Here is a 17,878-nt window from a genome sequence, read left to right on the forward strand (position 1 = left end):
CATTCCTACATTCTTGAAGATTTATTTTTTTTTGAATGATGATCCTGGATTTAGTGCCAGACTATGGAAAACCCCATTAAAATCAAAGGGAAACCATACCAGGGCCACGTGGTTTTTTATGAAGCCAAACTATATTGAGATGGGTGAACTCTGTTATTTCTTACAGGATAGCCTTTGGGTATTTCAGCAGTAGTTTGAGCAGAAGTACAAATCCAGAGTACGAAATAAAGGTGTCACTCATTTAAAAAGAAAGAAAGAAAGAAAGAAAGAAAGAAAGAAAGAAAGAAAGAAAGAAAGAAAGAAAGAAAGAAAGAAAGAAAAAAGAAAAAGTTCTCTTGTCTCTCAGACGGCTTATTTTAGAGAGAGGGTACAACAAATCAAATCCAGCAAACTTGGACTAATGTGCACCAATTCATGCAGTCAGAGGAAGCATTTGTATTAATGGATTGTCTTTAATAGACCTAGTTTGTGTAGTACAATATATTCTGGTAAGAGAGTGATTTTTCTTTCCCAAATATAAAATTGGCAATGGGGAGGAGGCAGCCATTTTCACCTGATCCCCGACTTCCTTTTCATTAAAATTTTAAGAAAAGTTTTCAGGGAGAAGACTGTATCCTTGCTTCTGAAGATTTTGGACTAGGTTGCTGCTAGCTTAGTACTACTAGTATGACTAGTTTAAGCATGGCCCTTCTGGGGTCTTTACTGGATGCTTCAGGTATTCAGTGAGGTCTTTCTATTCGGTCTGGTCAGAACTCTAAGGTTGTTGGCCCTGGTGTGGGCTCTGAGAGTTACTCAGCTTAATATTCAGCAACAAATTCAAGAGCCATAGACAGATTTCTGGAGCTCTTTTTCTACTTAGCTTCCTCCTCCCTAGTACTCTGCCCTGAAAATCACACCTGCCTCAGCCTCCCTGCACCTCAATGTTTGTCTTCTCAGGCAGCAAGGTTGCTCTGATCTGCCTGGATGCCCCTCTCTGCACCACGTTACTATGTTTCCAGAACAAACTCTAAGCAGAAAGCAAAGCCATCCTATCACTTCTTTCCTGTGTCACCCTTCTCTCAGGGTTCATCGTCCTGAGCTGCTGTTGTTCAAGTCTAAAATAGTTGTTTCTTAAATGTTATGGTGGTTGTTACACAGTTGTATACAGACTCAAGAGTTATTGGGGTTAACTGTGGAAAACAATATGGAGGTCCCTTAAAAAACTAAAAATAGAACTACATCAATTTCACTCCTGGGCATATATTTAGGGGGGAAGAAAGCATAATTGGAAAAGATACATGCACCCCAATATTAATAGCAACACTATTTACAGTAGCCAAGACATGGAAGCAACCTAAATGTCCATCAACGGATGAACATATAAAGAAGATGTGATATAGATATAATGGAATATTACTCAGCTATAAAAAAGAATGAAATAAACCATTTGCAGCAACATGGATGGACCTGGAGGTTATCATACTTAGTATGTCAGACAGAGAAAGACAGGGATCTTATGGTTTCATCTATATGTATAATCTAGAAAATTATACAAACTTATTTACAAAACAGAAATAGACTCATAGACATAGAAAACAAACTTAGGGTTACCAAAGGGGATAGCAAGGCGGGGGGGCGGGTGTTGGGGAAAGATAAATTAGGAGTTTGGGATTAACAGATACAGATTACTATGTATAAAGTAGATAAACAACAAATACCTACTGTATAGCACAGGGAGCTAGCTATAGTCAATATCTTGTAATAACCTATAACAGAAAAGAACCTGAAAAAGAATATGTGTATGTAGCTGAATCACCTTGTAGTACACCTGAAACATTGTAAATCAACTATACTCCAGTGAAAAATTTTTTTGAAATAAAAACTTTTGAGTTTATGTTACTGGACTATACTCCAAATGAGTGTGTTCTACTATATGTAAATTATGCATAGATAAAGTAATTTTTAACACTGTGGAAATGATAATATACTATCATAGCTGCTCCAAGTGCTGAAAATTATTTTAAAGGGGTAGTTAGTAAGACATTGTGATATACAGATTAGTAGAACAGACTGGAAGAAGCCAGAAACACATTACCATATACTGAAATTTCAGTTATGACACATAAGGCAGTCAAGATCAGTTAGAAACACATGTAAAAGGAAATAGGACTAGGTCAATTGGTTTTCCATATCAGGAAATAAACTGCATCTTACTTAATTTATATAAAAATATATAGGTGATTAAACATCTAAATATGAAAAGTAAAAAGTATAAGACTCTTACAAGGTAACACAGGAGAATATCTTTATGGTTTAAGAGAGAGTTTCATATACACAAAAAATACAAACAAAAAAATATACTGATAGCTTTGACTACATTAAAATTTGAAATCTTCTACTTACCAAAGAGTACCATAAAGAAAGTGAAATGACAAGTTAAAAACTGTGAAATAATAGCCAAAGCACACAACTGAAGAAAATATAAATTTTGCAAACTAAAAAAAAAAAAAAAAAAAAAAATACTCCAATACAATAAGAATTTAAATAAGAATTTCAAAGAAAAACATGGATGGGAAATACACATATGAAAATATGCAGTCTTGTAAGCCATTTGGAAAATGCTTAAAACCCAAGGAAATACAATTTTTTATTTACCAACTTGGAAATTTTAAAATACTGTCAATATCAAGTGTTTGCAGTGATATAGATACCGGGAACTATTTTACACTACTGGTGGGAGTATAAAATGGTATAGCCATTTTGAAAAATAATGACATTTTTGGAGTTCCCAGTGTGGCACACTGGGTTAATGATCTGACTCATCTCTGTGGCATTGCTGGTTCAATCCCTGGCCCGTCTGGCACTGCTGCAGCTGTGGCACAGGTGAAAATTGTGGCTCAGATTCAATCCCTGGCCCTGGAACTTCCATATACTACAGGTGCAGCCAAAAAAGGTAAAAGCAAAGAAAAAAAAAATGACATTTTCAGGCAAAACTACCTATCAATCTTCCCAGACTCATTTACCTGGAGAAACTCTTATTCATAGGCACCTAAAAGATGTAGAAAATATAATAGCAGTTTTCATATTATCAAATAACTGGATAATTTGTGGGATAAGTAGATGCTGATATAGTGATAAATGGAGTAAGATGCACAGTGAGAGTTGACTGTAACCATTTAGAAACAACTAGACAATTAAAATAATAAACAGCGTGTTATTTGAGATGCTATAAATATTTAACAACTAGCACCATACAGACACTGGCCAATCAAACAATAAGAGTCATAAAAGGAGCTTTCCCCTTCTTCTGGAGGATCACTGACATGCCTGGCAGTAACTTTTATTTTCCAGATCATGGGAAAGTGCAGAAGGTTTCATGATATTAGCCTGAACACCCAGAGCCAGTGAATGTTCCAAAATATCCAAAATAGTCTTGGGATAACAACTGCTTACTGACTGATGAGAAAATACTTTGATATTTTCCAAACAGGTTTACAAGTGCTTAACAATTGAATACTAGCCACAGATACATTCATCAGTGAATAAACTACAGAGCAAAGTCAAGGTGTAAGGGACACAAACATTAAGGTGGAAGTTCTGTGGGCTGTGGGGAGCAGAGCAGAGAGTTGGTCCTGGATAGGAAAGGGCAGTCTGAGCTCAGGGAAAAATGATGTCCCACTTGTATGACACAATGTGGGAACAAGGTTTGCATGACTGCTGATTTTTATACTTTTCCCATATCATAAAACCACGTGTTTGTAATCACTCATTACTTAATATAAACAACAAAAACTGGTGAAAATTTTGAAAATAATAACAGTAATTTTTTAATTTTCTTTTTATACAATTTAATAGTTACACTCCATTTACTGTTATTACAAAATATTGACTTTATTCCCCATGTTGTACAGTATAACCTTTTATACCCAATAGTTGTGTCCCTCCCTCCCCCACCCCAATATGGCCCTCCCCCATCTCTCTCCCCACTAGGAGCCACTAGGTTGCTCTCTATATCTGTGAGTCTGCTTCTTTTTTGTTATAGTCACTAGTCCATTGTATTTTTTAGATTCCACATATAGGCAATATTACACAGTATTTGTCTTTCTCTGTCTGACTTATTCCACTTAGCATAATGCCCTCCATGTTCACCATGTTGCTGCAAATGGCATTATCTCATTTTATGTCTGAGTTGTATTTAATTATATATAATACACACACACACACACACACACACACACACACACCACATCTTCTTTATCTGTTCATCTGTTGACGGACACTTTGGTTGCTTCTATATCTTGGCAATTGTAAATAATGCTGCTAGGAACATTGGGGTGCATGCACCTTTTTGAATTTGTGTTTTTTAATAAAAGTAATATTTGATCAAAACAATCTCCTATTTGGTTGAAGAGATAGAGATGGGCACAGCAGAAGGATCAGTATAATTTTTAAGAGAAGAATTGTGGCAAAAGATGGGGATCCTGGCCAGGCAACTTGGGGCAAGTCGCTTAGTTATGTCTTCAGTCAAGCAGAAATACTCATATCTAAAAGACAGCTTTTGTCATAGGAGTTAGTTGAAGCAATGACCTTGAAAACAAGACTTCAACTACAGGATAGCAGTATTGTTCTGATTTTTTCTGCTGCAAATGTCCCCATTTGAAGACGAAAAGGCAGAAATGTAGGAGGATTTTTTTAGGCCTGCACAGCTAGCAGCAGATTTAGTGTGGGGAATATGGAACAGTGAGAAATATATCTCAGAAAAGCAGACTGGGTTCCTGACATATACCTTGCTCATTCCCACAACTATCTCTTTGCATCAAAAGTGGCAAATATATACACACGTATACATACACACACACATATATTTATACACATGTGTATGTGCGTGTGTGTGTATGCCTCCTCCATAAAGTGTTTCGCTCATTCTTCTCTGATCTCTAGACCACATGGAAAACTCGGCCTGTTTTTAAAATGTACCACATCAAGAAATAAACCCTGCAGTAAGAAAAGTAACGCCACTCCAGGAAATCTTTGTTTTTAGAAGATGGAGGCTTAATATAATATCAGCGATTATTGGCAGTAAATTATCTGAAAATATGACTTGCTCAATCAAGTTTCCAGTGCTAAAAGCTGTAAAATTCTGTTCAGGAGTTTTTGCTATAATTTACTTAAATAATTTTCAAGGAGAAAAAATAAATCTGTGTTCATAAAATATATTTTTATAGGATACCCAGTCTAGAATACTATCTCATCATCTTTGCAACTCTGAAGGTGAAAATTTATTTTTACTCTCTTTCTTAACTGCTCCTTTAAATCTAGCAATGGTTTCTGAGTGCAGTAGGATATTTTAACCCTACCAATTTCAAATCTTGAGTTCATTTTGACCTGCTGTGCTTTTAAAAGTCAGCAGTCAATATACCAGATGGCTTTGGCTAATCTTATATTGTTCCAAATACACCTATTTATGACTGACTCCCAGGGAATCTTGGAACATAGCAATTTGCTTGTTTTCCTCCCTGGGTTTAGTCAGCGTATTAAAAATGAACCAAGAGTAAGAACTAAATGAAAAAAATTGTTTGAGTTGCATATTATCCATACAAGCCAGGTCCAAAGCAGACATCCTTCCATCTGGATACTGATGGGTGGCATCCAGAAACCCTGTCCCAGAAAGAAATAATAGCCATGCAGCCCCACTTATAGAAAGAGCAACCCTAGGATAAATAAAATACCTTAAAGTGGAAAAATTCATTTTGATGCAGGTAAAGAATTTTGACAATGCCACAATCCTAGAATTGTTCTCAGTTATTTATCTGTGGATGAGCTATGGTACGAACATAAATTATCCATCTTTCATTCAGTATATAACATCAGTAGTAGAAAATGTAAAAATAAAAGGGACAGAAATCTATATAAGCTTCATTAGTTACTTAAATTGATAGAGGCACAAAAATTCTTGACATAATGTGAACTTGCACAATGTTGCCTAGAAAAATTGAACTTAGTAATAATAGCCTTCATATAAAAATGCACGTAGCAGAAGCTATAATCTATATTATTTTCTAGAAACCAAAACTATCAGTAAATTCATGTTTAGTACAAAAGTTATATGAAAATAATGGATTACTAAAAAATAATTTTATGAAAATAAGAATAGAAGACATTGGAAACAGTTTGAAAGAGAAAGAAAAAGAAAGAAAGAAAGAAAGAAAGAAAGAAAGAAAGAAAGAAAGAAAGAAAGAAAGAAAGAAAGAAAGAAAGAAAGAAAGAAAAGGGAAAAGAAAAAGAATTTAAATGACTGGAAGTTCCTGTTGTGGCTCAGCGGGTTAAGGACCCAACATTGTCTCTGTGAAGTTGTGGGTTTGATCCCTGGCCTCGCTCAGTGGTATAAGGATCCGGTGTTACTGCGGGCTCTGCCACAGGTTGCAGATGTGGCTTGGATCCAGTGTTGCTGTGGCTGTGGCTGTAGGCCACAACTGCAGCTCTGATTGGACCCCTAGCCAGGAACTTCTATATGCTACAAGTGCAGCTGTAAAAAGAAAAAAAAAAAAAAAAACGTTTAAATGACTTAATGGAATTTGTTGTAGAATATACCATTTTAACCCCAATGCAATGATGTTACAGACAATTCAGTGCATTATACAAGCAACGTTGGATAGTTTTAGTTTAAACGTTTGTTTTGAAACATCTTAGATAGTCAAAGCAGAGCCTAGCAACCTCTACATCAAAGTGACTGGGTCAGAAAAGTAGTAGAAAGTCATTCTGTACCCACTTCTGAGATTTCCTCCAATCCAAAATTATTCCCTCCAATAAGCAAACTTGCTCTCCTTTCTGAGTTCCCCACTTTGTATATAAAATTTCTGGCTTAAATTTCACTGCCATCCTAAAATCATGCCATATCTCTACCCTCATTTCAGTGTGTCACCACAGTCCAATAATTCTGTCAGCTAAATTTCACTCCAATAAGTACTCTCATCTGTTTCTCTTTGGTGTAATAATTGCTACTTTTTAAAACACTTATCTCACCATGCCATCCTTCTGCTCAAAAATGTTTGGTTTCTGCATTTTAACAAATTCACTTGTACTAGACTAGCTCTCCCACCATAAAAAATGTGACGCGCTTTTTGTTTTTGTTTTTTGGACACGCCTGCGGCATGTGGAAATTCCTGAGCCTGGGGTCAAACCCAAGCCACAGCAGTGACCCAAGCCACTTGCAACGACAGTGCCAGATCCTTAACCCGCTCGCTGCGCCACGGAGAGCTCCCATAGCATAGTTTCAAGGCACTGTTTCAGACATTATCCATTTCCTGCTGGCTGTCAGCTGGGAGACCATCTCAGCTGCTTTGTCAATTTCCTTTTTCTTTGGAATGTAACATATTCCCAATTCCAGAAATTAGGGCATGGGACTCTCGAGAGAGGCATTTGTCTACTTAATATTCACAACCTGAACCCTTTCTCGTGTTGTTGAACAAGCTTCTAGCTAATGGACCCTTTGCAAAATAGCCATGACAGGCTAGCTTTGCTGGTGTTAAGTTTATAACCTTACATTTTGCTTGAGCGTGGGAACATAAGCAAGAGAAAAAGGGTGCTTCTATTTGAGGAAAACACAGGGGAAAAAAATCTACCTTCTAACTCTATTGGAAAGGAAACTGGGGATTCAATATAAATGTGTATTACTGTTCTACTGCTTTATCACACGGTACTTTGACATGGTGAATATATATTTAGCCTGGTGCCTGGATTTATTTTTAGTAGTTGACATTAATCCCTGATTCTTAAACAAAGATACACTTATTGGTCTGGATCACTGGAATCTAATAGAAGAGCAATGAAGTTCTCCAATGCAGATACAAATAAATGCACAAATAATTTTATTTTTTAGGCAAGGGATTTCACTTAGACATTGACTGAACATCTGTCCTGTTGTAGGCAATGACCCTGGCCCAGGGTTCAAGGATGTATAATCTTATGTGGAAGCTACATGTTTATATTCCTCATGTTTCAAAAGTAAAACATCTTGACCCTCTGGAGTAATAATTATTGTCAATGGTTAGGTACCCAGAAGCATGAACATTTGCAGTGATTGTAATACTGTAGTTTGAGTAATATCTTCCCATTACACAATCAGGAAACCAAGGTTCCAAGCAATTTACCTCTGGTCATCTAGCCTGGAATTTAATTGCCAGTCTCACTGACTCCAAAGGCAATCCTCCTCTTACTAAATCATATTTGAAAATAGAGATTGGCTCATTTTGAAGACATGATAAATGTTAGGGAAATCTTTTGGAATATAATCCTGGACATGTTTATTTCTAAGCCTTGGAGGAAGTCAGGGGCAGTGAGAGTGGAAAGATACAAAACAGCCTCCGCCTTCATTTCTCTGGTTCTTTAAAAACCAGGCTTTTCCCAAGTAAATGCAAGCATGTTGCCTACTGTCCATTTTTCCTGCTCTGTCTATGTTTATTTTTTCCTCAGAACTGAAATGGTTCAGAAAAAAAAAAAAATGCCTGCTACGTTCTAGTCTAAAGCAGCAAAACACAGCTGTTGTTCGGCTAGCATGTGTACATATGATATTTAATGTTGTGGCGTTGATAAGTAGCATCTATTTGTTTTTAAATGAGTCCAAGCTCAACAGTGAGTACCTGACATGCATGATGCTGCATGACGTTAAACTGAGCTATTAAATTCATCTATACAAGAATAAATTTGCTTTTGTCTTTGCCTTGGTCTCTTACACTGCCTGCCTAGCCTCTGGCCATACGGTCGTCTGTGCTTATCTAAAGGAGGCAAAAGTATTGAAGACCATACAAACAAGGATCCTTGCTCACTCTTTTCTCCTCTTCCCCCCTAAGCCTCGTGGACCCCCAAACCTGCTGATCCTCCCTCAGCATGGTGTTCTGGCTTTTTCTCTCCCACATTCTCACCCACTTCTAGCATCTAAACGTGAGTGGGGCTTGGATCTGGATTCCTGAACAACCTGAAACAGAGTTCCACGGCTGATATCTGGTCTGCGTGTTAGACATTCTTCCCCTTGGCACCAAGTTCAGCATCACTTTCCCTCTCTAGAAGGGTTCCAGCCCTACTTTGCCTTTCATACCAAATCCAAGTTCTTTAGTTTGGTATTCCAGGCTAAGTTCCCTGCATCCTCCACTTATTTTCACTTCCCCAGATCTCAACTCATAGCCAAAGACCCCCCCAAAACAAACAAGCTTGACCTTAAAAAAAAAATACTTAACACTGGTAAGCACAATTCCTCCTCCCACACAGTGAGGAGGCTAAACATGGTGGTCTCTATTCCTGCTAAATCACTATAATTCCTGCCAGGTTAGTCCCATAGCTAAGCTAAGTGAAAATATAGGTATAGTTGATAAAATAAAGATGCTCTTCACAAAATACAGCTAAAATAAAGCTGTATTTTACTATATAAGTAATTTACTCTATTTTGCAATATGAGATATATTAAAATATAGGTACCCTAAAACCTAAGTATCATTGATCTCCAATGGTAAAGAGATTACTTTGGATGTTTTTACTATCTTTTTTTAAAGTGGAAAATTTTAAATATGAGAAATAAACTATTGCCTGCCATATCAGTAAACAAAGGATATCACAGCCATCAGTGACTGCAGCCAGCTCCTAGGGTGAACTGGTGAACCCTGAGGGATCTCACGAAGGAAGCAAAGAATAGCTGCCATCTAGCAGCCATCAGACTGCAGCCACTCCCAATGGTGAGCACTGAGGAAAGTCAGGATGTGAAAACACAGGACCCTGGCCCCAGACAGCTGAGGTGCATATCAAAGGCATATTTCTGTGAGCCCAGGCCTTTGCATCTTCCCATACACAGAAAAGTGCTAAATTCCTTAACTTGAGATGTCTGGTTTTCTTTTATTAAGTCGTCTTTTGTCACTACCTGCCCTTTGTTGCAAAGCTCCTATAAATCCTAGCTCCACCTCTTTTCTCAGAGCATATCCTCAGAGAGATAAGAAATGCTGCCTCCCAGGCTAGTCTCCTCATTTTGCCCCAAATAAAACTCCACTCACAACTCTCACACTGTGCATTTTTTAAGTCAACAAATACATATTCAAAAAAGAGTGGTGTTTGTCAACTGTGTGTCTGTCACCAAGCTTCCTCATTATCAGCCTATCTTCATCTAATTCTGCATTCTTCTTGAATTACTTGAAGCAAATCCCAAGCATAAAGAACTGTCACATACAAATATATTCTTATATATGAATATACATAGTAGGTAATATATCATGACACACACATATATGATAGGTAAAATTTTTTAGAAACATAACCAAAATACTATCATATTTTAAAAATAATTTCTTAATATTATTAATTATCCAATCTTGCTAAACCCTCCCCTTGGGATATTTTTAATGACACATTGAATGGAAATCTGCTTTCACAGTAACACTCAATCTGCACTGAACCTGTATCTACACCACACCGGAAAATCCAGTGAATTCATCAACTTGAGGTATAAATAAGAAAGTCTTAGTGTCTACGGTCCTTTAAAGTTCCACTGCTAATAAGCAAAGTGACCCAGAGTTATAGAAAAAGTAGTATGGGTCCAGGGTTAATCCTTGAAAAGGTATCCATGGTTGTGTTTTGAGTTTGGGGTGAGGTGAGTTGGAGCATTGTGGGTAGGGAGCAGATTTGGTTTGTTGCTTTCTTCTTAAGAAAGAAAATGGTATCAAAAGATAGAGGCAAGACCAATAAAAACAAACGATCCTAATTGGAATAAGATCATTTCAAGAGGCCCACTTGATGCTAAAATTTTGTGATTTTAATGGGGATGGAATCTGTGGAGGAAACAAGCCAGTCCAAATTAGGAAAAAGAATGAATTAAAGAATGCTTTATAGGAGTTCCCTTGTGGCTTGGTGGGTGAAGGATCCAGCATTGTCATTGCCATGGCACAGATTCAGTTCCCAGCCTGGAAACTTCCATATGCCATGGGTGTGGCCAAAAAAAAAAAAAGAGTGCTTTATAAAACAAGGTTGCAAATTGGCTGTCCCAAGGGCTAAATCAAGCCTATAGAAGTGTTTTATTTGACTCATTTTATTCTTTCAATAATTCATATAAAAACACTTATTATTTCACAGCACCAGACACAGTGCTAGTGATACAACAGTGACGAAAATCAATAAAAACGCCTGTCCTCATGGAGTTTATATTCTGGTCTATAATTTGAAGGCATGACATAGGCCATGTACCCCTTAGTGCTTTTCTTTTATTCGTTCTCTATTTTTTTCATTGATTAAAAAGGACTTTGGGGAAGGCATGCCCTCCTCAGTTGGGTCCCAGGCCACACACTGTCTTCTTGTTTTTGACCCTGGCCACCAGCATACCAGATACATGGAATCTGTTCAGCATTTGAGTTTGTGACACCCTGTTCTACAACAAAGTTCATTCGCCTTCAGCTAGGTTTAGTTAATACTGCTAACCTTAGTGGTTCTTCATCATTTGGGAGAAGAACTATTCTATCCACCGTGTAATGACTGAGCCTCTAACCTAAGCAAAGGTCGGGGCCAAAAAGCCAGCAACACAGAGAACAGTGTCCTGGCCAAAGACGTCCTGGTGCTCTGGGTCCAGTGGGGAAACCACCCCATCAACGTCATACTTACGTCATCTGACAACTACTGCATAGCCATGCAAAGTGATGAGGCGGTGGGGGCGTCCGTTCTTTCTGGCACAGAGAGGGAAGGGTAAAGCAAACTTACAGAAAGGGCCCGCGTCTTCGATAAGTGACAAAAAGAGATAGATAGGAAATTCACTGGTATTAGGTTTACAAATGTCTTACTAATAATTTAAAACTTTTCTTCAGAAGGGGCTCCCTATTTCCCCAACGACATTGTTCTTCTGTGTTTCCACAAAATTCTGCAAACGTAGTTGTCCAGGTCTACTTCACTTCAGATAATGCAAACTACAAATTAACGGGACCTACATTTAATTTTTCCCCCTCAGGCCAGTAATGCTCAGGCATGCCAAATGATTATTTCTTCAAAAGGATGAGAACCATCACAAATACCACAGGAGTATTTCTATACTGATACATTCAATTAGAGACAAGATACAATTTCTCTTCAAAAAGATGGAAAGCCTGCTTTGGCTTTCCTCTTCAGCAAACATAAAAGGAGCCTCACAGTGGAACAAATATGAAATTTCAGAGCCGAATGGATACCTGAAGTCATAAACTCCCATCTCCAGCTTCCAGAGGAGACAATTCTTAAAGCATCCCTGAGAGCCTGAGGTATTGGAGGTGATTCCAGAACTTCAGCCTCAGCACCCCTGGCAGCCTCTGTGATGTTCAGTCCAACTTGAAGGGATCTTTTCTCCTGCCCACTGATCAGACATGCTGGCTATGCTGTAAGACCATTCAGTTCTCCTCCACCTTCCCAGAGAAGGAATACTTTCCAGATCTGAAACCAGTGGTTTGGGTGGCTTTGTGATAACAGACATCTGAGTGTAACCAACCTTCCTTGAGTGTTAAATATTCCAATTAAGTGGATCTCGGTCTTTTTGCCTTAATATGACCCTAACTCCCTAGAGCTTCCTGGAGAGTCCCTGTCTAACGCAGCTCTCATGTTGCTCGTCTGTGGACCTGCTGAAATTCTTCAGCACTCTGTTTCGAAATCAGAAATGAAAGTCTGTCTCTTTATTCTATAATGGCTTGATGACTATTTAAACCATCCAGGTATAAACTCACAGTAATCAGGAAATGAGACACTTGGCCAATAGAATTATGTACTCATCCTGTGTGAAGTAGACAATGCTAATCGTTTGATGAAAGCAGGCACATATATAAATAGGACTCTTATCCCTCCATCCACCAGCACTCAATCTATCCCGTGTTCATGATGCCACCTTTTTTGGGGGGAGGGGGTCTTTTTAGGGCTGCGCCCTCAGTATATGGAGGTTCTTAGGCTAGAGGTTGAATCAGAGCTGTAGCCACAGGTCTACGCCACAGCCGCAGCAATGTGGGATCCAAGCCAAGGCTGAGACCTACACCACAGCTCACGGCAACACCAGGTCCTCATCCCACTGAGCGAGGCCAGGGATGGAACCCGCGTTCTCATGGATACTAGTCAGATTCGTTTCCGCTGAGCCACAACAGGAACTCCAGATTCCCCCTTTTTTTTTTTTTTTAATCTTTTTGCTATTTCTTTGGGCCGCTCCCGCGGCATATGGAGGTTCCCAGGCTAGGGGTCGAATCGGAGCTGTAGCCACCAGCCTACGCCAGAGCCACAGCAACGCGGGATCCGAGCCGCGTCTGTAACCTACACCACAGCTCACGGCAACGCCGGATCGTTAACCCACTGAGCAAGGGCAGGGACCGAACCCGCAACCTCATGGTTCCTAGTCGGATTTGTTAACCACTGCGCCATGACGGGAACTCCAGAGTCCCCCTTTTTTAAATCAGATATCTCCTTCTCGCCAGCGTTACCGTCATTGACTGGGATCTACTGTTCTTGCCTCTCTCCTGTACAGTTGCCACCAAACGTGCCTCCTTTCCTTCATTCCTGCCACTGAAACTAGAGCATTCCCTTGCAAATCCCAAGCTGACGAAGCCATTCCCCCATGGAAAGATATCCATTTTCCATATCCAAGCTTCTTGGCATGACATATGAGATTCCTCAAAGTGTGGCCTGTTGATTTACATTTCATCCTCATCTCCCAATACCCCCTGTGATTAAGCCCTAGGGACACCAACATATGTATGTCCTTCAAACCCGCTCCGTGTGCTATGCACCGTTCCTTTCAGCACCCTCCCCAGACCTGCATCCATGCCCTTTCTCCACGCTTCTACTGGTTTGGCTAGCCCTCTCCAGCAAGGGGCGCTGTACTGGGCGCTGTACCATTTAATACAGTACGCCCATTAAATCCTCACACTACAAATTGAGAGCTCCCACTTCAGACCCCGGTCGACCCCCTACTCCAGTTCCTTTCCTGTTTCAGCAGTGCTCAGCATCTCCTGTTTTCCCATTTGGCTATGTTTCCAGGCCTCATTGTCTCCTTTACGGCATCAATACCCGGACAGGATAAAGGAAGAACCAAAGAACAACACAGAGAGTAAGTTGCAATCCTTCAAAGATTTGACAGCTTTCAAGGTCCACAGACTGAAACTCACCATCTGTCTGTCACAAGCAGGGCTCCCCTGTGACGCTGGCCAGCCTGCACAAACTGTGGCAAGTTGCTTTGCAGAACTTAAATGTTCCACCGGACCCTCACAGAGTCCCAGACAGAAAAGAGGGTCACCATTCTCTGGTCTCAAGGCAGCCTCCCCCCACCCTGATTTCTTATCCTCAAATTTGTCTCATCCTAGGATGAATCATAGTGGGACTACCACTTCCCCTTTGTGGGAACCCTAGTCTCACCCACAGGGTGTGGTCCTAAATTGTAGCCCCAAAGGAAAACAAAATCTCTTCGGAACAGAATGATTGAACTCTAGTACATTTGGGTTTATTCATTCTTTTTTTTTTTTTTTTTTTTTTTTTGTCTTTTTTAGGTCCACACCCATAGCGTATGGAAGTTCCCAGGCTAGGGAGTGACTTGGAGCCGCAGCTGCCGGCCTACACCACAGCTCACAGTAACACTGGATCCTTAACCCAACGAGCAAGACCAGGGGTCAAACCCATGTCCTCAGGGATACTGGCCAGGTCCGTTACTGCTGAGCCACGACAGAAACTCAGGGTTATTCATTCTTAAATTCTGTGGGTGGGTTGTCCAGAGCAGGATAGCACAAAGTCTGATTTTGTCCTTTTTCACAGTCTCCAGCTAGAGGTAAACAGAGAGCAAACATGCATGAGCCCTGCAGGACACTGCACCCTAGTCTGCAATGAGCCACGTGAGTACCAAAACAAGGCAAGACTATTCTTTACAAGAGCAAACAACTGACCTGAATTCCAAGGAACATGTTGAAGAGCTGGCATGCCAGTCTGCAAATTCTTTATGTTTTAGGAAGAACTGTATCTCTGCAAACTTTGTTGCAACTTCAGGAACTGTATTTTCTTTTCATGCTCTCAGGGTCATTGTGACTTTCCTTTTCCCCAGAACAATAGGTGGTGTTTACTCTACAATTGTGTAATCCTGGTGCTCAAAATAAAATCCTCTTCCCCCATAAGGCTCTGAGCACTCCAACCTCTGAATATTCTCCAACACCCTCTTTTGCTGCCCTCTGCTTTGCTATAAGGACTTCAGTTTCATGAGTCTCTCCTAAGTCCCAGAAAAATATAAGCTACTAAATGACTCCTTACAGTAGGGCCTTTGCACATACTGTTCCTTCTGCCCAGGACACCATTCCCTCCTACTCCATCCGTCATCCCTGAACCTTGCAAATTCCATGCCACCTACTGAACCTCTTCTCCAGCATCCTTCGAAAAAGGTTAGGACAGCCTCACCCATACATTTGTGCTTCTCCTGCATAACACAGTCAATCTGGTCTCTCCAAACAGGCTCCTGAGCTGCAATGTGGCTGGAACCACAGGTTTTTTTGTTTGTCTCTCCCCAGGGTCTGGCCAAAAGAAGAGTACATAATTAATCATTGTGAACGAAATGATTTTCACAAACAATGTATTATTCTGGCCCCAAGGTAAATTCTGTTTTCCTATGTAGATAACAAATATTAGTTTGAAGCTTTGAAATGATAGGTTTTCCCTTCCTCTAACTGTACCTATCTGACGTACATGTGGGGGTTCTTTTCAGCCACAGAACATTCCATTCCACTTAATTCAGAAATTTATTCTCCCTCTGAGTCTCCAGCCAGAAGTGACACAGATTTTTCAGTAAAGCTTTTCTGTCACTTAGGCTGCCTCCTCTTCTCCTGTAGCATTCCTTCCACTCCACTGCCAAGTCTTAGCTGCATTTCAAATCGATCATCGATGTCACCTCCTCCATGAAGTCCCCCTGGTTCTATTCAACCACAAGGTACCCCACCCACCCACTGCTCTGGACCCGAATGCCATTTCTTCAAGGATGCTATCATACTCTATCATGCATAATCATCAGCTGTCTTACTTTATTTCCCTCACTCCCTGAGCTTGTACAGCTGTACCTTGCCACCTGAGGCTGAAGGAGATAGAGAGCTTAAAGGGGGCATTGTGTTTTCTGTATCTGTGAGTTCCTTTTTGTTATATTTGTTTGTTTGATTTTTCGGATTCCACATATAAGTGAGAACATACATTATTTGTCTTTCCCTGTCCGACTTATTTCACTAAGGATAATACACTCCAGATCTACTCATGTTGTTGCAAAGGAAAACAGGCAAAACAGATGAAGGGGATTATGAGGTACAAACTACTCGGTATAAAATAAAGAAGTTACAAGGATGTAAGGTACAGCACAGGAAATATAGTTAATATTTACAATAACTTTGTATGCAGTGTAATCTATAAAAAATCAGATAATATACCTGAAACTCATCAGTAGTATATCTGAAACTAACACATTATTGTACGTCAACTATAATAATAGAAAAATAAAAGAGGCATGATGAAATGAAAGGGACAGCAGCTCTAGAGTAAGACCAACTTAACTTTGTCTGACACAGACTCTCCTTATGACTTTAAAAACGTTATGAGCCTGCATAGAGCTAGACTTGCTTAACCATAAATTCAAACTATTATTACCTACCTCATGGAGTTGTAAAGGTTAAATGCAACCATGGTCGTAACGTGCCTGGGAGCTCCCAGGACCACACTTGTTTCTCTTCCTCCTGTTGATGGTATTTGGTTGGCAGAAGTTGCTCTGGGGAATTGCTTCCATTTTCCTGTTGCTGGATGATAATTATATGACTTGACTTTTGCTGAAGCTCTCTGCTTGGAAGATAGAGACATTCCGTCCCCATACTGCAATTTCTATTCCCCCAAACTGAAATTCTTGCTCAGTGAGAAGGTTTTCATCAGTACTTGTAGGCAAAAGCATGTCACTGCTACAAGTATAAAATAGTAACTCCTTGAATTGAACACCCAGGCCATATAAGAGTATTCTCCCCATGGTAAACTTGACACTGTTTCTTTAAATAAGCAGTACTTGAAACTGGCTCCATCAGATAGGGCTTCCTCTGATTTCCCTGGGGACGTTCTTGCCATAATTCAGTAGATAGATCTAGTCTGTTGGAAAAGCGACTAGTTTTTGTTGTGCAGGTGACAGATGATAAAGAAGCATTTGTGATTAGGACTTATATAATCCGATCTCAGAAATTCCTCATATTTTTTCTTCTGATATTTTTAAATATGCAGAAACATTACCTTTTTAACTATTTCCTGGATACAGATAATATGTAATTCCTATGCCTCTTTGTGTAATCTCCAGATCCTTCTCGTCTAATCCATCATGCACAAAACAGCTGTTTCTGAGACCCTTTACTCAGCCTTTTCTGTTCCTTCTGCCTGGAATTCCACCCCAGAATCAACACAAATTCATCTTTAGAATGAAAAAACACCTGATTTTTGCCTCTGCCTTTTTAAATTACTTTTGAATCAATATAATTATAAATAAGTAAGTAAAATTAAATGTTATCCAGTCCAAGTTCATACTGCTTACCACAGAACAGGCCAATAAATCTTGAGACAAGGTGTTGGGGCAAGGAACAGTGACTTTATCTGGAAAGCCAGCAGACTGAGACGATGGTGGACCAGTGTCCCAAAGAACCATTTTCCCTGAGTTAGAGTTCAGGCTTCTTTTATACTCAAAGGAGAGGAAATGTGGTTGGTTGTTGCGAACTTCTTGGTGCCAGAATCCTTTGCTCTTACAACTGTCATAGGTCAGGTCATGATGTTTCCATAAACTTCCAACAAGATAAATGTTATTCTCTTATCTGCAACGTTTTTATCTATGAATGGAAAAACATTATACCTTTAAAAGCCAGAGCCTGAGAATGGGCTGCCCTGTATA

At 39.6% G+C, this 17,878-nt stretch overlaps 1 long non-coding RNA gene across 2 annotated transcripts in view; it reads right to left on the reverse strand.

The window, feature by feature from the left end:
- Nucleotides 1–17,365, reverse strand: part of LOC106509908 — a 32,768-nt gene extending 15,403 nt beyond the window's left edge. For both annotated transcript variants that reach the window (XR_002342844.1, XR_002342843.1), the window contains exons 1-2: nucleotides 16,616–17,365; nucleotides 14,883–15,497 (exon numbers count right to left, since the gene is read on the reverse strand). This is a non-coding gene — a long non-coding RNA (uncharacterized LOC106509908). The remainder of the gene's footprint in view (nucleotides 1–14,882; nucleotides 15,498–16,615) is intronic.

This window comes from Sus scrofa, chromosome 3 (assembly GCF_000003025.6).
Source record: "Sus scrofa isolate TJ Tabasco breed Duroc chromosome 3, Sscrofa11.1, whole genome shotgun sequence".
Classification (NCBI taxonomy): domain Eukaryota; kingdom Metazoa; phylum Chordata; class Mammalia; order Artiodactyla; family Suidae; genus Sus; species Sus scrofa.